The sequence below is a fragment of the Fragaria vesca genome, unplaced genomic scaffold (genome assembly GCF_000184155.1).
Source record: "Fragaria vesca subsp. vesca unplaced genomic scaffold, FraVesHawaii_1.0 scf0512887, whole genome shotgun sequence".
NCBI classification, from domain to species: domain Eukaryota; kingdom Viridiplantae; phylum Streptophyta; class Magnoliopsida; order Rosales; family Rosaceae; genus Fragaria; species Fragaria vesca.
This window is the reverse complement of record NW_004443344.1, coordinates 23,241-30,024: the sequence shown is the minus strand read 5'-3', so window position 1 is coordinate 30,024 and position 6,784 is coordinate 23,241.

The following is a 6,784-nucleotide window of genomic DNA, read 5'->3' as shown; positions in this document are numbered from 1 at the left end:
GAGACATGGTGCTCGTGAAGCTGCTCCCTGAACAGATCAGGAATATGCGCTCCACAGACAAGCGGTTGTTCAGGAGGTATGAAGGCCCACTTCCGGTCCTTTCGAAAGTGGGGAAGTGCTCTTACAAAGTCGACATCCCTGCCTGGATGAAAGTTCACCCTGTCTTCCATGTCAGCAACCTCAAACCTTACCAGTCTGATGCAGAAGATCAAGCCTGCAACCAGCCTACTCGACAGCATATGGAGCTCAAGACACACAAACCAAAGGAGGTAGAGGAGATTTTGGCCGAGAGAGTAGTTGACAAGTTCGAGCAGGGGCGGGGAGACCGCCTAGTTACAGTGCGCCAGCAGCAGTACTTAGTGAAGTGGAAGAAGATGGGCAAGGAAGAGATTTGTTGGGAGAATGCCGAAGCCCGGAAGAAGTTCAAGCAGAAGATTGAAGATTTCAAGCTAAGTTCAAGCCCAAGGCAGTCATCGAGAGCGCCGACAGCTTAAGTGGGGGAGGATGTTAGGGCCAAGACATGTAATGCCACAAGCAACCTTGCCCAGGATCATGAGTCAAGCCCATGGTTGGTTGCTTGTGTGCAAGTGGCATTATTGTAATTTCTATTTTTCTTGTATTTTATTTTATTTAGCTTGGCCCTCCTTGGCTTTTGATGTTTTTCACAGCCATATGAGAATTTGGCCGATATGCTCTTTGTAGGGGAGTTCCTAGTCGGCGACGGTTGGACTAAGGAACTAGTATAGGTAAGCACATGTACTTTAGCCCCTACTAACGTCTTACCATCAATAAAGAGAGGAATTATTCAATCATCTGTGTCCCGTGAGATCATTTCAACTTTTTATTCGAGTGCCCGCTCGCTCTTTGAGCTCGCTCCATAATTATATAAAACTGTGTTCTTGCTTGTTGCTAACATCATATTAATATCGTGTGGTTTCTATTGTTCCTTGTAAGGTGCGCACAAGGCTGGCTTGCTACCTTTCAAAAGCTAGCGAGTGCCGCACGGTCCTCTTTGCACCCTCGCAAAGTCGGCCCGTGACACCATGCATGCATACTCCCGTTAAGGTCTTGGAGAGAAGTCACAACCACACGAAGCTTGATCCCAGGACTCCGCTCTTCAGCATTTGCAGACTGCAGGCAGAAAGATGGACGAAGAGCGGGAGATGGCGAGCTCGCGACGCCGGACTTTTCTTATGGCGAAACGCTTGCCACGCAGAAGACGTACGTACAGAGGCAATAATTAACACTTGACCTTACCTAGCTAATAACACTTTTCTTAGGGATAAAGTTACGTAGCTAATAATTCCTTTCAGTACTGCTGGATGCTACGTACGTACGTTAATAACGAGTAATTCTAATTCCAATCTTTCACAAATATAGTTTGATTTGTTCATTTGACCTTATTACATATGCCTAATGTCAACGGGCTGCTTAATTGCCAAACTATTTACAAGATCAAGAAGAAATAGTCACCTCCCTATTAGGTCAAATTAAGGCTCATAAATTCCAACCTGGATCTATTGCCTCTTCCACAGTCATTTCATTAATTTGTGCACAACGTTCTCTGATTCATAAATATGGATGTCCTAGCTAGCTAGACATATATATTGGTTCTAGATTGATGTTAGCCATTTCATTTTATATACTCGAATTGAAATTCAGAACTATGGTGGCCTATGATTTCAATGGCAGATTGATATAACATACCGTCATTCTAATAGAACAAGTCCTCTTCGTTTACCTCATCAGATCCTGTTGGACTTCAATTACAGACGCTTGGCGTCAAGTAACCCCCAAAAATACAATCTTTTGCATAAGTAATACGTACAAATAGAAGAAATCATCGACCACATTTTAAACAGTCAACATTCCAAGACATGGACAATTTGTACTCAAATTAATTTTATCTAGCGGGTTGAAACTCGTTGCATTTAGTCATTTACGTCCTTTCGATACTGAGGTGGGTTACATAAAAATTGTATTAACTTATATATAAATAATATACACCACAACAATATTCACTGGCGGAGGTACATTGGCACCCCCCAGATTTATGATTTTATCTACATTTGGTGTTTGGAGTCTAGCTAGTTTAGAAGTTTTAGCTATGCTGGCACCCCCCAATCCTCTAGATTGATTTAGTTTACTAATAAAAATAATAAAAACTTTCTCTTTCTAGGAAAATTAGCTGTTTAGTCTAATAAAGAATAAGAAAAGCTTTATATTAACCTATTCCTAATACAATTATACTTCTACCTCACCCCACCAATTAACATTTTCTTCTATAAATAATCAAACTCATAGCAGCATATTCGTACAAATATGTTCAAAATCAGTTGAGAGACTACAAATACATCTTCCTGATATGCAACGAATAAGATTCGATGCAACTAAAACAATAGAGTTTGATTATTGATTATTGATGACTCGATTATACGAATATGCTGCTATGAAATTGATTATTGATGACTTTCGCGATATGCAGGAGCGACGAGTCCATTTTTAATGTATAACCCTATTTAAAAACTTTATTATATTATAGACTATGTTTTTTTTTTTTTTCAATAACCTCTTTTATATCAGCCCCCCTCACTTGTATTTCCTGGTTCCACCTCTGACAATATTAGGCAAAAGCCACACACCTAGTGTGGCCATTAGGGGTGTTGCAATCCTCTTATGCATGACATTTTCCTCTCATACTCCACCAATAATATCTTTTGCCACACTTATAGGGAAATACAATATACCTCTAATGCCCACACAAGATGTGTGGCCTTTGCTCTATATTGTAGTAGTGATATATGTATGTATATCATTTCGTGTCTACTTCCATCTGTGATTTTGGTCCAATAGGTTAATAAATGATTAGAGTATTTTATATCATAGATTAATAGTCAAATTTGTACACATATATATATACAAGCTATATAGTAATTTTCTTCATTTCATACGGAAGAAAATGCTTCACTAATTTATATTTGGAAATATAATTCATTACATGACCATATTCGCACAAGTTGAGAGCAATCTTTTCGTTATGTCACTTTTATATCAAAGCGCACAAATAGAATAGTCAATGGAGCTAGCACTCTTTGCTAGTTGGTGTGTGGTTGAATACTTGCTAATGCCTAATTCTGATATTATTTCAAATCTTTGTAATAAGGAGTTTAGTCTAAATCTATGTTGCACGGAAACAGAAACGAGTTTTGATTTCCGATACGATCTGATACGTGGAAACGTAAAAATCAAAATATAGTCAGATACGAAACCTGACGGAAACGTTAAAATTAAAAATAAATATTATTATTATTATTATTATTATTATTATTATTATTATATGTAAATAAAATAAAATAAAATATTATATTATATAATTAGTAATTATAGTCTTTCAACACAAAAAAAACCTTACAACTCTCTGCTTAAGGTTTTTTTGGCTCTCTGCTTATCCCTTTCTAGCTCTCTGCTCCTTTCTCTCTCTCTTCTTCTCTCTCTCATCAGATAACTCTCTCTCTCTCTCTCTCTCTCATCAAAGAATTTGTCGACGTCATTGTAGTTCTCGTCGTCATTGATCTGGATCTTCGTCTCTTCTCTTCTTCTCTCTCTCTCTCTCATCACAATTCGGCTTTGCTCTTCGTCTCTTCGACGGCGCTTTGAAGAGAACAAGGCGGGAGAAGAGGAGGAGCAGGGTGCCTCCAAATTGGGCAGTGAAATTGTCAAATTTGGATGGTGGAATTCGATTATGGATCTAGACATACATGACTCACATGAGGCTGATAGCTCTGCCATCGTCCGCCAACTCTAATCCCTTGTCTTCACCAACCTTATCATGCACCCACGCCGACCCATCTCACTCGCCAAACGACGTCGAGTCCTTATTTCTCACTCGCCGACCTCGATCTCCTTCTTAATCCTCACAACCGCCAAAGTCGACGGCATTCACACGGCTGACTTTCGAGTTTCAGATTTCTGCTTTTGTGGAAACGCTTTTTGGCTCGTTTCGTTTCCTAAACGTTTCTGAAACGCGAAACGTCAGTTTTTTTACGTTTCGGTGCAACACAGGTCTAAATGTGTCAACCCTCGGTGTATTCGACAGTTTTATTAAGCGCTTTTATTAATTAAGGCTTGAAGTTAAGTGCACTAGCTTTGCGTTAAATAATCTAACGCATAAATATATGATATGCATAAAATATAAAATATGATATGCATAAATATAATATATATATATATAGCAGAATCCATGTATCCACATTGTTATATAGAGAGATGGCTTTCCTCTCGAGTTCTCAAAACCATATAGAGCGGCAGCCACCAAAACCCTAAGGTCATCGCGTACGTAATTACGCTGCCACCAAACCGGAGTTTCTCCGACATCAAACCTCTCATGGCCACTTGTATAAGGCTCCCACACCCCAACCAGTTGTTCTTGAGGATCCAATTTTGGTGATCGATCCGAGCCACAATTCCAAACGGAGGGATCTCATCTATACCTTGGTCTCCATCTCGATAACTGTTCAAAGAAGATCTAAACCATGGAATTGGAGATGTGTGGCCTCCGGCATTCTCATTGAGAAGGAAGAAGATCTGGGCCAGATCTGACCCAGTCAGGCGTGACTCAAAATCAATGAAATAGATAAGGAAGGAGCCAATTTGGTGATCAGGGAAGCGCGGCGATATAAATGGAAGACTCTGATGAAGGGAGTTGCTGATATACTACACCCAAGCTATGGATTTATTGAAGGACGCTTTGGGAAAATCTGATTTCGTTTGGAATTGGCTAGTGGTGGTTTTGCCTTTCTCGAATGGCTACATATGGCACATTGGACTGCGAATACATTGCAAGATAATGCGGTGGCAGTGACCAAGATAAGGAAGAAGGTGGGTGGTGGAGTTTCTGAGAGCCTCACTTCAGACAATTCTAGGTGGCCGGGTGCGCACATTAACCCCGAGGCCCAAGTCCAACATCAGACCTAATTCTGGATGGGTGTCCAGTGGTCTTCTGCTTCAGGGCCCAATGGAGGTTTAGAATCCAAATAGGGACAAATAGGGATAGGCTTTAATATGGACTCTTTTTACAGCCTTGTTTTGGATTCTGTCTCACTTATGAGCCGCGTTGATCAGCCCTGGTCTGCTTGGGTTCCGTATTTGGGATCCCGAAGGTTTTGATCAGCTGAAAGATGGACACTTTGGAATAAATGAGACTATTGAATCGTATGGAGTAGTACTAAAGGATGATTTAAGATATTATGTGGAGCATGAAATGTCAAATGAGTGAACCACAAGATATTTACCACTGTGGGTACTATTACAACGTTTTATTCTGTCTATAGATGGCAGGGAACATGTATTTAATAGCCACTATGGCCTTAGGTTAGAACAAATTTCTTCAAATTCGATTACACTATATCTGAATGTGTTTCGATATGCTTGTTTTCAAGTTCTATTTGGTAACCACACTCTTGAGCAATTATTACTTAATAATTAAACTGTCTTTTGAATAAAAAAAAAATGTATCCACATCGAAGAAAATTGTGAGATACGTTTTCCCTCGATTGTTAATCAATTTTTGCAGTTCAAGGTTTATAATTCTAAAATTCCCAAAGAGAATCGTTCAAATTCTATGTAGTCAATAGTTGCATATAAATATTTATTTTTACGTGTGCATTATTGACGTGGTACTTCTTCTTATAAATAGTTAAATCCCTCGTCACCCTCATTCAGTCAAATGCATATCTCTAATGAATTGGCTCCATCTGAGATGGGAGCTTTCTGGGTAGTTTTAGAAGAGTTATATTTCTGTTTATTGTTAGGTTTATGTGGATACTTAATATTATCGTATCGAATTGGGACATGATCGATCAGCTTCAGTTAACAATCAAGAGCTGGGAGAGAACAAGAATGAATGACTTGCATTCTTGAGCTCAAGGAAAGTATTGAAGCAAAGTACTGTTGACTCAAGATGTGATTAACAGCGAGCTAATTTTGAATACAATAATACTTAGTCGGATCAGCTCTGTTCGTTATATTACACTCATCATCTGATGATATTGCAAAACCACACAAGGCAGAATATTTTTTGTTTATTTTACTTTTTGATAAATATGAGAAAAAGTGTCAAACTTGAGAATTTGCTAAAAAATTTAAAGAGTGTAACATTTTCTTCTCGGGATAATTTGTATCTCACCATATGTGTAACTAACGTGGCACAAACATATTAAGAGATTTTTATATAATTTGGACGTTTTACTGTCACATAAAATGAGATGCATGTGGTACACTAATAAGTAGTTCACAGAGTATTACTTTATAACTTAACTAATTGTTTAGAGTTTCATAGACTTAGTATTGTTATGATTAAGTCCCTCACTAGATTAAAATGCTCGAAAATACTGTTATATCAACACGAACAAGATCACCTTTGCATCATTTAGTGGACTAAAGCTAATTAACAGTGTAGTTTCTTGCACTACATGCTCGAATGAAGAAGGCCGGCCAGGGTTCAATCAGCCGATAACAATTATTATTAATTCAGTCAAAGAAAACTTTGTTTGAAAATTTGATCAAGTAGTCAAGGACTCGTTCAAATCCTTGGCTAGCTAGCCTCTCTCTCTCTCTCTCTTTACCCGTCTCTCTCTTCAAGTCCCCTTACCGCGTCCCAAAAGTCAAAATATTCCACTCAAGTCCCTTCCCGTTTTTCGTCCCTGGAGTTCATCGTAAACTCCCTTATAACTTCCGCAACCTCAACTCACACCTTCATCTTTCACCACCCTTCTCTCTCTCTCTC